Source organism: Jaculus jaculus, chromosome 14 (genome assembly GCF_020740685.1).
Source record: "Jaculus jaculus isolate mJacJac1 chromosome 14, mJacJac1.mat.Y.cur, whole genome shotgun sequence".
Lineage (NCBI taxonomy): Eukaryota > Metazoa > Chordata > Mammalia > Rodentia > Dipodidae > Jaculus > Jaculus jaculus.
Window position 1 is genome coordinate 42,555,424 of NC_059115.1, and position 22,028 is coordinate 42,577,451.

General features: G+C 37.4%; 1 protein-coding gene across 1 annotated transcript in view; it reads right to left on the reverse strand.

The window, feature by feature from the left end:
• Nucleotides 1-22,028, reverse strand: part of LOC101610386 (contactin-6) — a 366,424-nt gene that overhangs the window by 317,647 nt on the left and 26,749 nt on the right. The window contains 1 exon segment of the mRNA XM_045134210.1: nucleotides 11,876-11,962. The gene's annotated coding sequence lies outside the window, so the exon portion shown is untranslated.

Genomic DNA, 22,028 nt, shown 5'->3' on the forward strand with positions numbered 1-22,028 from the left:
AAGAGCAATACTTGCTGTAACTGTCAGCCTACTATCAAGTACTAGACATAGGGTTAGACATAGACTTTGTCATTAATTCAGATTCCATTTTAAAAAGGGTTTTAGTACTGCAAAACTCTGCTTATTGCTACTAATAAATTTTCTTATTTGAAATTGATTTTTTTCATTAAATCAAGAAGATAGAGGAGACAAGAATTTGAATACACAACCCACTAAAAATGGCTAAACTATTTTAAAACTCCACATGAACAGACTATATGTGTGTGTACGTATGTATATGTGTGTATACATACACTTAATAAGTTATAAATCAAAAAAGTTAGTTTATACAAATTAGCAGTTCCCTAGTATAATAAGATCTCAAAGGTATAATATACAGCATTAAATCAATAAGTATTAATATACAGAAAGTTATACCTAAAAGCAATTTATGTAAATTAACATCATGTAACTCCATGTAGTTATCACACAGGAAATACTATATATCAAAACATTATCACTGTAAATATACTTTGGTCAAACAAAACATATGTATATAGGATTTATATGTTTGAATAAATTTCATATTCATATGTTTAATTAAATTTCAACCTACAAATAAGAATATTACTATTCACATTTTATTAAAAATGCAAATTTTTATGCTGAATGTTTATTTCTATTAGGGAAAACACTAGGAAGTTTTTATACAAAAAATAATCTAACATTTTCTCCAACCAAGGTCTTCCATCATGAACACAGAGCACATTTGCATCTTCTATGTCATCTGCAACATTTTTTTTTAGTGGAAGGGCTTATTGAAAAAACTCACTAGGCAGCTAAAGGGGGCTTTGAACTCATTATTTACCAGGGTATGGCAAGGAATAAATGACCCTCCTGTCTCAGCTTCCTTAGGGCTAGGATTAAAGGCATGAATCACATTTGGTTTTTCTTATGGTGGTTGTCTAAATTAAGAGACTCGATTTCTTCATGTCCCTGGGAATGAAAATTTACCTTGATGCATTTCTTAGTTTTAATAAAGATAAATCTAGAGAAGTTGGGAAGATAGAACACCATAACTGAAGCATAAAAAAATTTTCCATAAGAGGGTAGGATCAAGACTAACCTAAATCTTCTACAACTTCCCTTCCTCCCTCTTCCCCTCTCCCCTCTATCTCTCTCCTCTCTAACTGTTGTATATTAGTTATGTTTTTCCTCAATTTCTTAGTGGGCACTGACCTGTAACCCCCACTTCCAGCTTGGGGCTACCATCCACAATGAGGTTTTGATCAGAGAAACCTACAAGGATTCCCAAAACAATGACAGACTTCTGTCAGAGTACTTGATGACCCACCAAAGGCCAGTGGTAAGACCCTATTGCTGAAGACTCCATACACAGCTGACATGTAAAATGGAATGGAATGGCTGGAAGCCAGTAAAGAGTCAGTCCCCAGACAGTCAGCGTGTCTAGTGCCAGAAGGTGCTACATGGGCAACTGGGGGAAATGACCAATATCTGTCCAAGCAACTCATTGTCTAACCTAATTAGCAACAAATAACATGATGTAATGCCCACACAAGTGCAATAGTGGCACACAGCCATGGTGAGGAACCAACTGCTCTTGATTTGGCTAACTGATCCCCTCAGTGGTACGAGACCCATAGCTGGAGCTGGGAAACAAGTCATAACCATACCCAAACACAAGCCCACTCTCCAATATCAAGCTACCATCAATCATGGGGTACAAGAGGGCCTACACCTATCAAACTCTCTATCAAAAAAGTAAGTGTTATCTCAATTTTCTGGGTGCTAACTTACTCTCTGTTGGAGCATCTGCTTCTCTTTTTCAGATAGATGCAGATCCTAAGGAGAGAGCTGCCCCAACATACCTTAAAAGGGGCCCAACTGAAACTAAGGACAATTGGCGAAACAAGTAAGGGTGAGGTTTTCCTGTGAACTGGATACCAGCACAAAGGGGAAGGAGACCAACACAGAGAAAAATCAACTCCTACCAAATCAGAGAGCCAGAGCCTCAGAGGTCCCCAACACTTCAGCACTGAAGCAGACCAAAAATGAACCCAACATGGCTCAGGGAAATTTTGCGGAAGAGGGGGCGGAAAGAATGTCAGAGTCACATGTTGGGTCATGATTTGCAGAGACATTTATCATACCAATAACTGTGGGCTAACTGCACAATGCACGACCCATTTATATCAATAAGGAGGGTCCAATGGGAGGGGGTAGATCATAGATGAGCCTAAACAATGGTACTAAACTGCCTGTATTTGCTGAAAAGAAAACTAATAAATTAAATTTTAAAAAATTTCATAATTTTGGAATCCTCCACAATCACGCTTTTAGATAGATACCATGGACACACTCTAACATCACAGTTCTACAACAATAGACTAGAAATATCTCTTAAGTCTGATGATATTCCATATCTTTCATTTTAAACAAATCCATTTTTCCTTAAAGGCTTCCCAAGAATAGCATTTGCTAAATTAGTATAATAATAATTTACTTCTTAGAATATATTTAAATCATTTTGACTTACATACAATTACATAAATTCCATATGTATATTTTTCATATATCTAGATGTTCCAACATTACAAAAAAGATGAGATAAAAAAGTGAAAAGTTAGCTCTCTAACTAGCTTTTTGAAACTTAAAAATATTCAAAAAGCTTTCCACTTATAAAATGAGTATATTTGGATAGCTAAAGGGAAAATCAGAAGTTCTAGTGTTATTTACTTGGTGAAAAATTTTTGAAACAAAAAGCTTATACAAGCATGTTGATTGGGTATAAGCATATGTATCTCCAGAAAGCTGATGACACTTGAAAAGATATTATTATCTCCTTGAAATCACCACAGTGCTTTGAACGTACACTCAGTAGCCCTATTGCCCAGGATTCTAGTATGATAATCATTCATGAATATACTTGAGCTTTGGTCACAGGACCTATCTAGATTATTGTGTATGGCATTAGGAATGTAATTTGCTTCCTGAAGTATAAGGTTTTTATCTAACAAATTATATAGTAGAGATGATCTCCAAATAATCTAGAACATGCATTAAATAGGCTGATCTCAAGACAATGAAACATTTGGCTGTCCCCATATATTGGAGTGGCACAGGTGGAGATGAGTTCCCCATTTATCATTTCCTCACATGTCGCCCTTGTAATTTCAGAGTCCTTACATGTGAAAATTAAGACAATAAAGCAGATATCATGAAGTATGAGCTTAAACCATACTGATGGAACACAGGAAAGTTACAAATTGTATTCTGTGATGACTGTTGTGTAGTGAAAGAGCAATTTCAATCATTAAAATAAAGGAGCCAGAATCACTTTTTTTTTTTTCCTTAAAACTTTACAAATGAATAGATGGAATCAGTTCAAAGTGAGCTTGAAGTAGATTTACAAAATCAATTATATTCTAGCTGGTATATACTTAATTTAGAATAATTCTTCAAGAGAGCCATTCTTTTTTGGCAAAAAGTGAGACCATGAAGGCTGTGGTCACTGTAGTTTAAGGTCATATTATTTGCTTTATTTCACTTGCAGGGTTTACTTTTTTCTCCTTGAAGAATATTGGTTTTATGTTGGGCCTTGAAAGGACCGGGCATGAGGCCTAGTGGAACTTCCTGAACCTAGCTAAAGTTTGGCAAGCTGCCTCTGGCCAGCTATGACTCAGCAGTGTGCCAAATGGCATCTGGCCTGCTTCTTCTGCATAGGAAGTTAGAGTTCCTGCTCGTGCACACTTAGAACCAATCATCTCAAAAGTCATGGTATGCTATTGGCCCTTACCTCTCCCCCCATCCTGAAATCCTCACCCTTGTTCTCAACACTATTTAGGCAACTGCCTGTAACAATAAAGTGAGTTCCTGCTTTAACAAGACTCCCAACTCAGTGTGGTTTTTCTCTGGTGACTAGGAGAGGTTCTGAGCCGATGACACTCATCCTCCTCCTCAACCCCTTGGGAGGAACCAGTAGGCCTGGTCCCTCCTCAGCAATACCTGCTGGGGGGAGCCTGGCATATGGCTCCTAACATGGGGCTCTGGGAACCTGGCAGACTAATGCCCCATGTGAGGCATTCTCGTTGAGGAAGTCAGTCGGTGTACATGTGCGGATGAGTGTACCCTCATAAGTTATGAGGTAGTCTTCATATTTAATGGGCTAAACTTTGTTTCTATAACCTGTACTTGCTTATCAACATCTCTTCATTCTGTTTCCTTTCACCTTTAGTCGTTTCCTTTCACCTTTAGTCCCAGCAAGCTGCATCTGTAGCTTTTGTATTTCTAAATGGGTCATATATCCCTAGAGGACACACTGTGTTGCTTTTGACCTTTAGGCTTGTGCTTCCCTCTCTTTCTCTGCTTGGGCCTGTGGAGGCAGGCCAGATTTTTCTGCCATTATGGAACTTCCCCCGGATCTGTAAGCTTCAATAAATATCCCTTCTTCCATAACTGCACCTGGTCTGAAAGTTCATCTCAGTAAACCTGAAGCTGTCTGATACAGAACTTGGTACCAAGGAGTGGACTGAGATGAACCTGACCATGTGAATGTTGATCGTTTGTAACCTTTGTTTTGAAGGAATAGGCATGAACTTGGTGCTTACAACTGAAGGTGTCTTCTGGAGTGGTAAGCCAAATTTTATGAACTATTCTGATGAGAATCTGAGAATGCTAAGTGTAGACAGCATTGAACTTCGAGGCTTATGAGCTTTCTAAGGGGAAGGAAAGACAACAGAGGAATTTGTTGGAACTGGGCTACTGGCACAAGGGCTAGCTGTGTCCTGATGCCCAGGCCCAGAGAGTTTGATCAAGGTTAAATTTGTAATGGACTGATGTGCGTATGTAGGAAAGAATTTTCAGGCTAAACCTAAATGCCATGATGAAAGTTAGAGATTTTTCAACTGTTTACAGACTCTTATGGATACTCTAAAAGTTTTATATAGGGACATAATCTTAATCTAAGTTCATCTTACATTAGACACAGGTGATGCCTATGCTAGGTGGGTCACAAAGTCATAAGCACAGATGTAATTGGAGGTTTAACCAGGTTAAACATAGACAAGAGTATATCACCTTGTGTTTTGCAAATGGGTAAATTTGCTATGTAAAAACAAGCAACTTCAGAATAGGATAAGAAATGTCAGGATACTTATCTCTCTGCTCTGTAATTTCATTTTTCTATTGCTTTCCAACATATGCTACTTAAATTCATGGAAAGCTGGACTCTGAAAAAAATGGATAAAACCCCCTTAATCTCAGATCCCATACAAGTTTAAGCCATTTGTTCCCCAGACTCTGACTAGAGACAAAAGGGCCAATTGTTTCCGACAAAAAAAAAAAAAAAAAAAAGTACAACATATAACTGTGGTTCTCTTTAGTTCTTCTCTTTTAAACACCCAAAGTCACATTTGTTAGATAAAATTTCTCACTAGACAAAATGTTAAATAGGTCAACTGAGTCAAGGTATTTGACCATGTTACAAACTCATTACATAAGATAAGCATCAGACTTACATAATGTGTATATCAGGGGAAGATCCCCTTCATGAAAACATTTAATTGGATTAAAACTAATGTTTACCTGATATCAAGGTTTTAATCAATGGAGAAACTGAGTCTTATGAGAAAACCTCACTCATTAACAGGTCACTAATGCTAATTTGTTATGATTTAAAGGTTATAAAACTGGCTTTAAGACGCTCTCAGTAAACTGTGGTGGTTTGATTCAGGTGTCCCCCATAAACAGGTGTTCTGAATGCTAGGTTCCCAGCTGATGGATATTTGGGAATTAATGCCTCCTGGAGGGAGTGTATTGTTGGGGGGCAGGCTTAAGGGCTTTATAGCCAGTTTCCCCATGCCAGTGTTTGGCACACCATCCTGTTGCTGTGGTCCACCTTCTGTTGGCCAGGGGGTGATGTCCACCCTCTGCTCATGCCATCGTTTTCCACTGCCATCGTGGAGCTTCCCCCTTGAGCCTGTAAGCCAAAAATAAATCTCTTTTTCCCAGAAGCTACTCTTGGTGGGGTGATTTCTACCAGCAATGAGAACCGGACTGCAACAGTAAAGTGGTGCCAAGGAGTGGGATTGCTGCTGGACACCTGATTGTATGGCATTAACCTTTTGGAGCTTATTTTCAAGAGGAATGTGGAAGGAGTTGAAATCTTGGCCTAAGAGATGCCTTGCAGTGCTGTAAGTACAGCCTGATGGACTATTGTGGTCTGAGCTGCAAGACCCGAATGCAGTAAGAACTATGGACTGTGAGGTTTAGCTTATGAGGGCGAGAAAGAGCTTTGCTTGGACTGGGCTAGCAGTTTATGTGAGAAGCTTGCTCTTATGCCCGTGTCCTGAGAAGTTGTGCAGGGTTGCTTTGCGTAGAAATGAACTGGTGTGAGTAGAGGGATATGGCACAGAAAGAAAAATCTTTGGGTGAACTGTTGCCTGTTCAGCTGCAACTGATAGATTATAACCTTTGAGACTGGGCTAGCTGACCTGTGCTGGGGCAACAAGAAAAATGTAGACTCTTTTGAAGGGGCCTGTGTGCTCAAGGAGTCCTGTTCTTCAAAGTCTGCTTTATTCCCCCCTGGATTAACAAATTGGCACCCTACCTGGTATTGTGGAGTATGAGAAATGCTGGAAAGAGGGTCATTGAGTTTGCAATGCAGTCTTGTGTTTTGGAAATGGCCATGGCAGTGTGAAGCGGGTTTGCTGGTTGCCTGCATAGAGACCCCATGTGGTCATGAAGATGAACCGTGGGACCATGAGATGGCTGCCGAGGTGCTGCCGGCCCCGATGAAGTTTCCCAGGACTGTGAGTAGCCTAGCTGGAGGGGCGGAATTGGAATGCCAGAGACTAGTTGCTGGTTAGAATTATCAGACTTGAAGATTTGTCACTGGCTAGAGTTGCTGGACTTGAAGCTACAGAGTTTGATGTTTGCCCTGGTTGTTTTAAATCTTGTATTGGTTGAATGTTTCTTTGCTATGCGCAATGCCATCTTTTGCAGTGTGAGTTTTTATTCTGTGCCATTATGGGTTTTTTGAGGTTATTTTTTGGTATTATGGCTCAGTTAAAAGATCTTGAACTATGGGGATGTATGAACATCTTTGGGATTGATAAAAACTATGGGGACTTTTAAAGTCAGATTGAATGCATTGCATTTTACATCATGTATGATTATCAGTTTATGGGGGCCAGGGGCAGAATGTGGTGGTTTGATTCAGGTGTCCCCCATAAACAGGTGTTCTGAATGCTAGGTTCCCAGCTGATGGATATTTGGGAATTAATGCCTCCTGGAGGGAGTGTATTGTTGGGGGCGGGCTTAAGGGCTTTATAGCCAGTTTCCCCTTGCCAGTGTTTGGCACACCCTTCTGTTGCTGTGGTCCACCTTCTGTTGGCCAGGGGGTGATGTCCACCCTCTGCTCATGCCATCATTTTCCCCTGCCATTGTGGTGCTTCCCCCTGGAGCCTGTAAGCCAAAATAAATCTCTTTTTCCCAGAAGCTACTCTTGGTTGGGTGATTTCTACCAGCAATGTGAACCAGACTGCAATAGTTCCTGTTTTCATTAAGGTTTTAACTATTCTTAAGATAAAGGCTCATGTAGAAGTGGTCATTTTCCAAAGGTGAAGTACTCATACCTAAATACATTGTAACTTTAAAAATAGCTTCTGTCTTATGTATGATAATTCTATTGAATGGTCATAACTAGGTTTAATCACTTAGGTTTAAGTGGTTTAATTTTAGTAATGATAACTTTCATCTTCCTGGGATATGTTAGGATAGCTTGCTTAAGCTTTATCAAATTTAGTTAAATGGTAAAACATAAAATTGTTTTATGTTAATAAAAGTTTCTGTGGTACATAAAATCAATAACTACCAAGCTTAAGCCAAAATTATGGGCTGTCAAATAATGTTTTTTTTTTTAATTTCAAAAAGATTTATCAAGGGTCATATCAAAATTTAACTATCTGTTTTTGTTTAAAAAAAATATTTAACTATATGGTTCTGTTTCTAATGTTCTCTGGGTAATTTGTACCAACACAGGTATCTAAACTAATCAGAGATGTTTTCAAACACAGGTGCTAAAAACTTCTAGGTTAAATGAATTAGTCTATAAATCAATTGGTACTGTTTTCAAGACTGGTGACAGGTTTTGCCTGTGTTTATAAATGTTATATTTAAAATGTGAGATATTTATAAGTATTAGATATTTAAAATATGAGATATGTCTACTTTCTATACCTCATATATAAAACTTATACTACTCTAGTACAACTAAAATTTTAAACATAGGATAATCAGACTCTCAAGTCTCAATTACAAAAACAAAAGGGGGAATTATTACTCCCACACAACCAACTAAAAATGGCATTATTTAACCTAAATATTTTAAACTTTTCTAAATAAAATAAACAATTATCCCCTTTTCAAAAACATTGGTCCTCATCTATTACCTACAGTTCTATCTGGGTAAGATGAGGGACCCATTGACTGGGGCCTGGAGAGGACCAGACACACTCCTCACAGCAGGAAGAGGGTTTGGATGTGTCTTCCCTCAAGATGAAAAAAGACCATTTGTGTACCAGTGAAAGACCTTTAATATTTGTCCCAACAAGGGGACACTGACAATTACTTCTCCAGGGAGTGTCCCACCCCTGAGAACTATTCCTAAAATGGTCTTCACCCTGCTAAACCAAACAATTCCCTCCCTTGCAGAGGATTGCTGGCTTTGCCTCCAATTGGGGCCTCCCCAGCTGCTTGCAGTACAGTTGCCCATATGACTTTAAAACATTGCTCAGCCACCTTCCCCATCCCCATCCAGCTTTTCCCAATGTTTCCTCTGGGCATTTGGGCCCCACCTTCCCCTAATAATTCCAGTATATGTGTGAGATACATTCATCCTTCCTTCTGTACTTTTACCACAACTGAGCCCAGAGCTCAATGCTGCCTGCCTTCTGGAATGGTTTATGTTTGTGGAGGTGGGATGGCTTATGACATTCTGCCCACCAATTGGATGGGCCTTTTGCCCCAGCCACCTTAATCCCAGATGTAGATATTATTCCTGGAAGCTAGATTCCCTGGCTGAGGTAGTCCTACAAAACAGGAGGGGACTAGACCTATTAATGGCCAAAAAGGGAGGCATATGCTTGTTTTTATGGGAAAAATGCTGTTTCTACACCAATAGATTGGGAATCATTCAGGACAAGATCAAAAGGCTTCAAGAGGACCTGCAGAGGAGATGGTGGGACCTCCAAGACAACCCTCTGAAGACAGGCTTGCATGGCTTACCCTACCTCCTCCCTCTACTTGGGCCCCTCCTTCTCCTTTTCCCCTTTTCCTTCTCCTCACTGTCAGGCCTTATGTAATTAACAAAATTACACAATTCATTTACCAGCGGCTATAGACAATAAAATTACATCAGGTTGAGATACATTATCACAGGCTGACAACTCAGGAATTAAGTTCCTCAAATGACCCACTGCCACCTCCTCTGCCCTCCATGTGTCCAATGATGAGTAAGATCTAAGACTGAATGAGACAACCTAAGACAATCCCTGGAGTGGGTTCTCAGTGAGCTAAACACCTGGTACTCAGTGATGGGTAAGATCCCAAGAGAGGGACAACCTAAGACAGGGGCCATGGTGACTAATGCTCTTACAGAAACAAAAGGGGGAGATGTTGGGCCTTGAAAGGCCCAGGCGTGAGGTCTAGTGGAACTTCCTGAGCCTAGCTAAAGTTTGGTGATCTGCCTCCAGCCAGCTATGACTCAGTTGGGCACCAAATGGCCTCTGGCCTGATACTTCTGCATAGGAAGTTAAAGTTCCCACCCACATGTGCTTAGAACCAATCATCTCAAAAGTTGCAGTATGCTATTGGCCCTTACCTCTCCCCCCATCCTAGAATCCCCACCCTCATTCTCAACACTCTATAGGCAACTGCCTGTAACAATAAAGCGAGTTCCTGCTTTACCAAGACTACTAACTCAGTGTGGTTTTTCTCTGGTGACTAGGAGAGGTTCTGAGTCGATGACACTCATCCTCCTCCTCAACTCCTTGGGAAGAAACAACAGGCCTGGTCCTTCTTCAGCATTACCTGCCAGGGGAGCCCAGCAGTTTTATGCAGATATAAACACACATGCAACTGAATTGATGTATCAGGCATTGAGAAATGTTATTTTAACTATTGCATTAACCGAGTGGAAAGCTCAAAGTATTGGAGCAAAAGTAGAAAAGACCCTCCAGATATACATTTGATTTTCTTTTTCAAATGTGTAAGAAGTCAATCAGAAAGTCTAATTAATATTCAGAATACTTTTTATCAGAGTAAGAGATTATAAAGTGAAAAATTCAATCAACTACAATTTCTGTATATAAGATGCAAAATAAGTTTATTGACTTCAATCGCTTCCTCTGGTTATGTTGACTGAGTGAAATTATCAATGTTATTTAGTTGTAGACCTATAGAATAAAGAAATATAATAACTTGATGAATTATATGTGATTTCACACATTTTTTTAAACATTTTTTAAAAATTATTTATTTATTTATTTATTTATTTGAGAGCGACAGACACAGAGAAAGACAGAGAGAGGGAGAGAGAGAATGGGTGCACCAGGGCTTCCAGCCTCTGCAAACGAACTCCAGACGCGTGCACCACCTTGTGCATCTGGCTAACGTGGGACCTGGGGAACCGAGCCTCGAACCGGGGTCCTTAGGCTTCACAGGCAAGTGCTTAACCGCTAAGCCATCTCTCTCCAGCCCTAATTTCACACATTTTTGAGAGAAGCTATGATAGATATTTTTAAGATATACATTTTAGAATTAAATAATTAAAATAGAATATCCAATTGAAAGTAATATTGACTTAGAATCCCCATAGCATATATCTTACATAATATTTCACTTTTGGTTCTCTATTAATGTTTTAATATTATATATATAGTGTGTTTTTTTTTTTTTTTTTTTTTTTTTTTTTTTTTTTTTTAACTGGTTAAGAAAAACTATAATACTGGTAACATATATATATATATAGTGTGTGTGTCTATGTTTATCCAAATAAATTATTTTTAGTTTTGTGGTGACATAACTCTTATTAAACTATGGTAATATATATCTTTGAAGAATTTTATTTCCATAGCCCTTGTTAGAAGTCGACAGTTTTGTAATTTTTTTTTATTTTGCTTTTAAATGAATTAACCAATGCTTTTACAAAATTATATAATGTTTATTTGCTGTTGTTTGTTATTTATATAATATATAATATATCTATATCTATCTATCTATCTATCTATCTATCTATCTATCTATCTAAATTTGAGACACTATGGGCCTGGTACTGATTTCTTCAGAAAAGTCACAAAAGATAGTACTAACTGTATAACATTTCCTATCTTATCCCACATTGGCATAGAATTCCTGATCCTCCTGCTTGACCCTCTGTTTACTGGGAAAATAGACTATAACACCATAGCAGGCTTACATGACTTCCTTTGATCATGTGGAAAGTTACTTGTTGCTGTTATAAAGAAAAGAAATCTTGAGTAGATATTTTAAAAAAGAATATAATTGCAATAGTCATGCAATCTTGGAGGAAGCTCATCTTCATAACAGGCCTGGTTCAAGGAATTTCCTACTTTTATAAATGTGGTATCTGATGTCAAATCATCCCATTTACCAAATGCTGACTAACACCCTTCAGGCTTTGGCGTTGGTTGTGTCAGTAGTATGTAATTGAACAAGCAAAATATGGCCCACACTGCCATGGAGCTTATACCCAAACAATGAGGGTGACAGAAAATAGGAAAATTGACTAAGTTACAATAAATAAAGATAATGATTAATACAAAGGAGGACACAAATGGGATAATAAGGCAGTCACCTGTGGTGTTGGGAGAGTTCTAGTCAGTGAGCCTCTCCAGATAAAATGATGAGGAAAGGGCAAGCTCCAAAATTTCTGCCTTCTGTCCTAATGGCAAAACAAAGGTAAGAAATCAATCCTTATATAAGATTAATCTTGACTTTAATAAGACTTATGCCAATAAGTATATATAATTTTTATTCTTTCAGTACAATTATATGTTTGTAAATCAAATACAAATATAACTTTCTTTTTTAAATTTTTTTGTTGTTCATTTTTATTTATTTATTTGAGAGTACCGGAGAGAGAAAGAGACAGAGAGAGAGAGAGAGAGAGAGAGAGAGAATTGGCACGCCAGGGCTTCCAGCCACTGCAAACGAACTCCAGACGTGTGTGCCCCCTTGTGCATCTGGCTAACGTGGGTCCTGGTGAATCGAGCCTCGAACCGGGGTCCTTGGGCTTCACAGGCAAGCGCTTAACCGCTAAGCTATCTCTCCAGCCCCAAATATAACTTTCTTATTCCTCTCTATCTTTCAGGTGAGGAAACAGATTTAGGAAGACTAGACAAAATGAAGGAACCTGAAACCTTTTTTACTTTTTCTATTTTTATATATTTTATTTATTTATTTGAGAGAGAGAGAAAGAGGGAGAGGGGAAGAGAGAGAGAGAATGGGCTTGCCAGGGCCTCCAGCAACTGCAAATGAACTTGGGTGTCCCCTTGTGCATCCAATTTATGCGGGTTCTGGAGAATCGAACCAGGATCCTTTGGTTTTGCAGGCAAAGTCCTTAAACACTAAGCCATCTGTCTAGACTCCTGAAACCTTCTTAACATCAATTATCAACTTAAACACTTTAGAAACAAGTCTAAGGAAGATAAAAATACCATGGGGAACAGAATATTGAAGTACAAAATCCTGTTGATTTTATGGGGCTTAGAGAACAGTCAGGGGTGGAAGGAGATAATGCCATTTTAAAATTGTTATTAAATATAAAGCTAAACCAAACAAATTGAAAAAATCAGAAATGAAAGTGAATCTGCTATAGCCCCCAACTCAGGATATATCCAAGTACACCACCAAAACAAGGAGCCATCTGAAATCTTTTTTCTTATGACAAAATCTCTGAGTATTTAGGGGCTCTGAAATCACCATCAGGTCATATCACCACAATAATTAGATAGAGTTGAAACATAAGCTTTGATTAACAGAAGTGCATATCACAGCCATTTCTTACTTGCAATGGTTCTTGTCGATAAAGCACCACTAAACTTGCTGTGTCTGGTAGCTGACACTTTGACTTATTTTTTAATATTTGTAAAGGGCAATACATAATGACTGGTTGCTATATGATTTTACAAGATGGGTGGCTGGTTAGTAATCATTTTTATTCTGACCCGGCTTGAACCTTTGCAGCACACAACGCTGCCTCTGGCATTTGACTCTGTGCAGACTGCATTTTGCTTCTTTCTTTAGCATCTGGGCATGGCCTGGGAAAAGCAACAGTAGCTAGAAAGCCATACTACAAACCTGCCAATTTAAAAGCTCAAAGTGAACCGCTTTCTTTTGCCCCAAATTCTACAACCAAAGTTTTCTTGCATGTCTGATCATTTATTTAACATTCAATCTTAAAAATTCATGCTGCTTAACATGGGATCTGCAACTCAGTCCTTGCCCAAATACTAGATAAATACTGGATAGTCCGTTCACATCTTTTGCACAATTTAGATCTGGTTGTAGTCAATTATGTCTCATATAGAAAAGTAAGGATTTAGATTACTAAAATAAACCATTTTAACTGACTATGTGGTTCACAGGTACATCTGAAATGTGTGGAAATAGAACACTAACTTATATTTCTCTTAGCTGCATTTCCTGAGTCTGCCAGATAATTTAAGAGCAAAGAAGTTGAGGGTGATTCATTCATTTATTTTTGTGTTTATTTTATAAATTTTTAAAACAACTGCTGCATAACTGGCACTGACCTAGTTCTTAAAGGTACAATAGTGAGCTAAGATAATTGCATGCAATTCCCAGAGGTCATTGTGTGAAATTAACATGGTATTAACAAATGCTGACATTAGTAAACTCTATGGGTAATTCCAATATAGGGCAAAATATAGCAAGTCACCTCATTTAAATTTAGGAATACTAAAGAATCTTCTAGAAAGAAGCATATCTGAGAAGTGAGCATTAGGAAAAATTAAACATGGTGATGATGCTTTGGGATTGAACTCAAGCAGAGATGTTCTTATCAAATGGGGCACACATGTATGAAGGATGATAGAGTAAAGAACTCTGAGCAGAAATAAAACCCCAAGTGGGCTGGAGAGATGGCTTAGCGGTTAAGCTCTTGCCGGTGAAGCCTAAGGACCCTGGTTTGAGGCTCAATTTCCCAGGACCCACGTTAGCCAAATGCACAAGGGGGCGCACGCATCTGGAGTTCATCTGGAGTGGTTGGAGGCCCTGGTGCGCCCATTCTCTCCCTCTCTCTCTCTCTCTCTCTCTTTCTCTGCCTCCTTCTCTCTGTATGTCACTCTCAAGTAAATAAATTAAAAAAAAAAAGAAAAGAAAAGAAAGAAAACCCCAAGTGAACTTGCTGGGTCCAGAACTGTGAAAAGAAGAGGGCAGGAATGGACATGGAAGAGACTGGAAGATAATGATCAGAATGGCAGGTTAGGGAGGCAGTGATGTCCACAAACTATTTCAACAAGAATGGTAATGGTATATATAATTCAGGTATTCTCAAGCTGAAGCCTTTCTGCCTCTTCAGCCCTATTTTCCAGGTATTTCTATACAAATGCCCACTAAAGAAGTCTCTACCTGAAAATTAAGACACAGAAAGGAAATTATAACACAGAGAAGAAAGAAGTCTAGCACATTCCCAATTCAGTGATTGCCTATCTTGATGTAGACATAATACTGATAATATATATACATATATATACATATGTACATAGATAGATAGATAGATAGATAGATAGATAGATAGATAGATAGATAGATAGATAGATGGATAGATAGATATACATACATACATAGATTGATTGACTGCTCTGTCCCATGTGCTGTTGGGCTCCAATTTAAAATAAATAAATTTAAAATTTATTTAAAGCAATACTTCTCCATCAGGGAGATTGCTCACTAGGCAAAGTGATTGCCTCATAAGCATGAGGGTGAGTTTGGATCCTCAAATCCCACATGAAAACTTGTGAGGTGGCACATGCCTCTAATCCTAGTGCTGGAAAGGTGGAGCTAGATGGATTGCTGAGGCTTATTGGCAGCCAGTCTAGCTTAATCAGTGAATTTTACTAAAGTGAAAGAACCTATATTTAAAATGAAATGGAGAGCTATTGGGGAAGAAAACCAGTATTATTCTCTAGCCTCTATATACACATGTACTAACATGACTGCCCATGTAAACACACACATGTGTCAAGACACATACTTGCATGCACATATACATATGTGTTCATATCGCACACCAAAAAAAAAAAAAGGAATAATGATTTCCCAATAAGTGGTAGAAGATTTTATGTGGCCTATCATGATATGAAAGGTATAAAATATATTTTCAAAAGTGGCATCACAGCAAAAGTAAGATATCGGTGTTAATTCCACACTATTCACAAAAATCAATTTTAAGTCAATAATCAACCAAATATAAAGGTAAATTTATAAAATTCTAGAATAAAACAAGAGAATTTCATTAGCTTGGAATAGGTAAAGATTTCATGGGCAGAAAACAGATTCACTAGTCTTGAAGAAAAAAAATAATAAACGTGCTATTACAAAAATTATATTATGCCTTTCAACAATGCCTGAAAGAAAATATTGACTATATATGCTCATAGAAGAGTATCCTCAACGTATCCACATCTTATAGAAAAAAGAAATAAACTAATATAGATAGGAAAGACTGATTAGATTGTAGTAAGTAAAAAGGAATGAATGGCCTGTAAGTGAATAAAATGATGTTCCAGATTAGTAGTCATGAGGGAAATACAAATTAAAAGGAAATATTATTTTGCACACCTTAGGATGAATTAAACTGACAGATCAACCCCCAAAACAGATGAGAAAGAATAGCCAGAAAGCTCAGCAATCCCTGTTGAAGATGTAAAATGCCACACGGATTTTGTAAAATGTTATGAAGTTAAGCATGATTTATTACCCTCCATTTATTAGGACTATCACTAGATAAATGAAAGGATATATTTCTCAAAAGGATCACATCAGGAGTTTTATTCATATTTGTCTAACACTATAAACCACACAATTTGTTCAAAAACATAATTCTGCACAATTGCTAAGTTTAATTCACATTTCTACTAAACTGTCACAATAATTTATATTAAAATATGAATTAGAGAGACAAGACTGGATATAAGACCAAACAACGATTACTGAATTGAAGAATACGACCTGAATCAATTGAATTTGGCATAAAACCTCTGCTGTTCCTCCTCCTTGGCCTCAGAGCACCTACACAACCCATGCTGACTATGTGTGCCCCTTATCTAACCTCACCAAAGGAGAATAATAAAGAAAAATTGGGAATAGGATGAAAAAGGTCGATTCCCATGAGCTCCCGCAAGGTCCCTCTTGTTTCTGAATCGGGTACTTTAGACGTGAGAATAACACCCCAGCTCTCTGCTTTACAGTCGTTGCTCTCTCTGGGTCTCACACTCACTTTTTCCAATAAACTCTTTCACGCTTTTTTTCTTTTCTGCTTAATAAAGCCTGAACTTATCTTGAGAATTTCCTTACTAACACATTTTAAAATTTGTTCTTCTCTTTGAAAAGCCATCTTACTCAAAATAAAATTGCAAGTCCTGCATTATTTTGTTTTTTTGTCTGTTAACACTGCTATTCCATTAGTCATACATGTTAGGTATCTGGGAGCCATTCAAAATCCCACCTTTCTCCTTTTTGCCTTTCTCCTCACCACTACTCTGTGCTGGAAACAGAGTGATTTAGCTGACTGTGAGAAATACGGATTATATCATCTAATCCTCCTCAAAACATGAGATAGGCATTTTTTTTAAATTAGATTTCTTGAACAGCAGAACCTGACACAGGACTTGTTTATTTGGAAAAAGATTACAGAAAACAAAACTAAGAGCAAGGGACAACTAAATTGAGGAATAGGAAATTCAATAAACTGCAAGGTGTACTGAGTCACAGTGCATACCCTCTGAGGAACTAGAATGTGATCTTCACATAACAGGAAGGAGAAACTTTCTTTATGTGCCATTTCAGAAGCAGTTCCAAGACTTACATCCTACAGTATATTTCAGATCAGCAATTCCAGTTTTCCTTATTTATGTATTAGGTTCTTCCACAGAGACATGACACAATGATGCAGAGAGAAATGCAGGAACATGAAATAGAAGGCACAGGACCCTCATGACACATGGGTGTGATCGTAGAGACAGCTGAAAGCATGTAGGTTAGTCAGTCCACTGCACTATTAAGCAATGTTCCTCATTTTATAATATGGGAATTGATATGCAAATATAGGCTAAATAATACAATCATACAGCAAGTGTGTGATCATGATATAAAATCTCAATAGGTGAAAATTGGGGCTGGAGAGATGGCTTAGCAGTTAAAATGCTTGCCTGCAAAGCCTAAGGATATAAGTTTATTTTCCCAGTACCCATGTAAGCCAGATGCACAAGGTGGCACATGTATCTAGCATTCATTTTCAGTGGCTGGAGGCCCTGGTGTACCCATTCTCCTCCACTACTACTACTACTTCTTCTTCTTCTTCTTCTTCTTCTTCTTCTTCTTCTTCTTCTTCTCTCTCTCTCTCTCTCTCTCTCTCTCTCTCTCTCTCTCTCTCCTTTCTCTCTCTCTCTCACACACACTTTATATATATTCTCTTTCTCTCTCTCTCAAATAAAAAAATAAATAACATATTTTAATAAATAAATAAAAAATTCAAGCCTGAGTGCTTATACATTCTCCTGAACTGTCTCGCTGGTCTTTTTGATCCTGCCATAGAGAAACATGTTCAACAACTTAAACAGGATGTGGTATTATTGCTATGAACCTATGCTTCTGTTTACCTGGGAGATCTCAAATTTCATTTGAAACATCTATCACAGGTCCTTTGATTTTATTCTTAAAGCTTGTTTACATCCCTATTAAAGTAATGGAGTCATATATTTCAAAGACAGTGCCAGAAATACGGCAGCAACAGAAAGAATAGAAATCTCTTCCACAGCCTACCTTCCAGAAGCATCCACTCTCTATTTTCTAAGTGTTTCCAGTGGCATTTAATTTCATATGTATAAATAATAACTTTTTCACAGCCACACCCTTTCTCATAAAAATTCATCAAGCTTCTCTAGCATCCAATTATTATAGGTACAGCAAAACTCTATTATCCTCACTCCTTGTCCTCAGAATGCAACTATTTCACTCTTCCTTTAATGCCATATTCCAGAGTTTTCATAACAAGCATGTAATCTGTCCATTGAATTTCCACTTGGCATGATCACATTCTCATTCTTGAATAATTTTTCATGTTTTAATGAGTCAAAGCTCTCAATATACCCAGAACATGTTTCATAGGCTAAAGAAAACAAGAAATTGACAATCTATATTCAAGTGATAGCATGTTCAAATAGGGATTTATTGATGTTAATGTTTTAAGTCATACATAAAAATTGAATGTATTTACTGGGATGATGTGAGTTTCCAAGTCATGTACACATTGCACACCCTTCAAATCGAGCAAGCATACCTACTTTCTTCCCAAATAATTCTTTCTAGATTTTGAGAAAATGAGTCTAGAGAGATGGCTCAGAGTTTAAGAGTACTTGTACGCAAGCATGAAAGCCTGAGGACCTGAGTTTGATTACTCAGTGCCCACATAAAAGTCAGGTATGCTCGCAGGCATGTAAAACTCCACACATGTTGGTGGCAAAGATGGAGGAATTGCTGGAGGTCACTGGTCATCCAGTCTGACCCCCCCCAAATGGTAGCTCTAGGGTCAAATAGTGACCTCATCTAAGAAAATATTGCAAAAGAGCAATGGAGGACACATGATGTGCTTTTATGGCCTCTTTGGGGATGTGCAAGGGGCATATTCATCTGTACTTACATAAATGCTGTTTATACATACACCCTACATACAGAAATCATAAGTATATATTTTTTATGTACACACATGTATTTGTTTGTGTATTATTATTGTCTATAATCACCCTATTCTTCAATACAGAAGAATTTCTATGTTTTTTTTTTTTTTTTTTATGCAGGGTTTCACTCTAGACCAGGCTGACCTTAAATTCACTCTGTAGTCTCAGGGTGGCTTTGAAGTCATCACAGTCCCTTGCCTCCCAAGTGCTGGGACTAAAGGCATGTGCCACCATACCTGGCTTAAAAGAACTTTTTAACTATGTAACTGTAACTTTTAGTAGCCATCAATCAGTCTTTCCCTATCCTACTTTCCATGTGAGTCTTCATAAGTCTGATACCCACCATTCTACAGTTCTCTGTAGTGATGTGAGCTTGAATTGTCACGATCCACATAGAGGTGAAATTGTGTTATGCCTATCTCTGTGTCTCTGTTTTATTGAATTTAATATAACATTAAGTCCCATCCATCTTACTGCAAATGACAGGATTTTATTATCTTATCATTAATTTTTGAGTCCACTTTTTAGAATATACATACATGCATTTTCTCAGCCCATTCATCAGTTGATTGACACTTTGGTAATTCCATTCCTTGACTTGTTTTTTTGAGCCGCCTGTTTCTTAAAGATCTTTGTGACTATTCAAATAGAAATCATCTTTCTCCCTCTTCTTTCTCTCTCTCTCTCTCTCTCTCTCTCTCTCTCTGTGTGTGTGTGTGTGTGTGTGTGTGTGTGTTTATTTTGTATTATGTTTGCTGTAATAGTAGCTGGCTAAGTGCATGCAACTCTTTAATGAATGAATAAAAATGAGTGATGACAGCATGTAAAACCAGATTGTTCCAGATATGCACCCATATCATGGTAGCTTAGATGATTATCCCAGCCCACAGTGTAGATAAGAGAATTTTGCCAATGTCTCCTATTGACATAATATCATTACAGATTATTCATGAATTATAGCAGGACTCAAAACACAAATTACACTAAGCAAAAATATCTAGTTACCACTAGAACACATTGGGATCACCTACAGGACATAGACAATTATCACTGGACTCTAACTACATGTGTCAATTTACAAAACTGAGTATAATACAGTCATTTCAAGGTACTAGACTCATAGAGTTCAAATAATATTTCAGGAAATGAATAAAGTTGTCTCTTAATTATTTAGGTGTGTTTTTTAAATCTGTTTTTATCAGTATTAAGAAACCAAGCCCTTTTTCTAGAATTTATAATGAAGTTGTTCACATATTGAGCAGTCTATTTTATTGCATTAATTATTCCCAGGCTCATGGTTTTCATATGATAATTTGTTATTCACTTATCTTCTAAACCAATAATTAGACCATAAACTGAATAAGTTATGATTCTGCAGAAATATACATATGCCTCTAATTTTCCCAGCAGTAAGATACACAGATTCAGCATTTTTTCAGTAACATGAAGCTCATTTAAATATCAGTAATTGTAAATGAATGTGCCTATTAGTTAAACCAATGTAATTAAATGTTATTTTAAAAGTGCCTGGCCTCTTAAAGTTGATGGTAATATATTACTCCACCCAGTTCTTTTCCAATATTTTCTCTTACCACTTGATTGAAATCCTATTTTTTTTCTACTTTTTTTCCCCCTTTCATTCTTTTTAATCAGCAACTGCTGTAGATAAGAAAACCTAAGTAAAGGTACACTTAATTGTCCCTTGCATCCTAGTGCCTCATGCATGGACTCATATCTCTCAAGTATTACGTGAGTGACCGTAGTGTTATTAGTAGACACTTCATTATTATATCACTCATGATTGTTTAAAGAATCATACATTTTGACCTTACTTATTCATATATTTGTGAAATTTCTTATATTTTCTTTTGTAACTAATGGAATCTCTCGCAATTCATGTCATGAGATTTGAGTTTTTATGCAGGTATCTGGTCTTTTCCATACTTGACACACATATTGTACAAATATATAAAACTTCATACATCTATTCTTCATAGTGTTGGAATTCTTTGAGAAAAGATTCTGTGAGCACGTTAGAAGGTAAATACTTAATGAATTTTGGTGAACTGATCCTTATATTTCAAATAGCATATCTCTGAACAGTGAGGCTCAGAAATTTCTGAATTTTTCTGATGACCTTTTGAAGTCTCATTGCATTTTTAAAAGGAATTCCAGGACCAAAATAAATATCTCATAGATATATGTATTAAGTGGTTTACTCAAACACATTACATTCTTAAAAGAAGTTTAAATATATAGGCAGACATCTATGAGTCATTTTTTTTAACTATGTCTGAGAAATGGTATTTTACTTAATTCTTTATTTTATTTTATTTATTTATTTGAGAGAGAGAAACAGGGAGAGAGAGAGAGAGAGAGAGAAAGGGAGGGAGAATGGGTGCACCAGGGCCTCCAGTCACTGTAAAGGATCTCCAGATGCATGGCCTCCCTTGTGCATCTGGTTTACGTGGGTCCTAAAGAATTGAACCAGGATCCTTTAGCTTTGTAGGCAAATGCCTTAATCACTAAGCCATCTCTTCAGCCCAAAATTTTACTTAGTTCTTAATATCTACTACTGTTCCTTTCATGTAGACTCCTGCTGAGCATGGTATGACTTCTCAAATTTATAATGTTTGTTCAAGCTCATTTCCTACTAATTGACTTTCATTACTTTTTTCAAGGTAGGGTCTCACATTGGTCCATCCAGGTGACCTGAAATTAACGATGTAGTCTCAGGGTGGCCTTAAATTCACGGCAGTCCTCCTACCTCTGCCTCCCAAGTGCTGGGATTAAAGGTGTGCGCTGTCATGCCAGCTTCATTACATTATGTTTTTGAATGTTAAATCACAGCAGTTACTAGGAACCTACCTTAAACATGGATATGGTAGCAAAAGAAACATGGTGAGAAAGGATACGAAAAGAAATCTCTTCTCACCAGTGGTCCACATGTAAAACAAAAAAAAAAAAAAAAAAAAAAAAAAACAACAAAAACAAAAACAAAAAAACAGCTGCTGAGTTCCTGTCTAC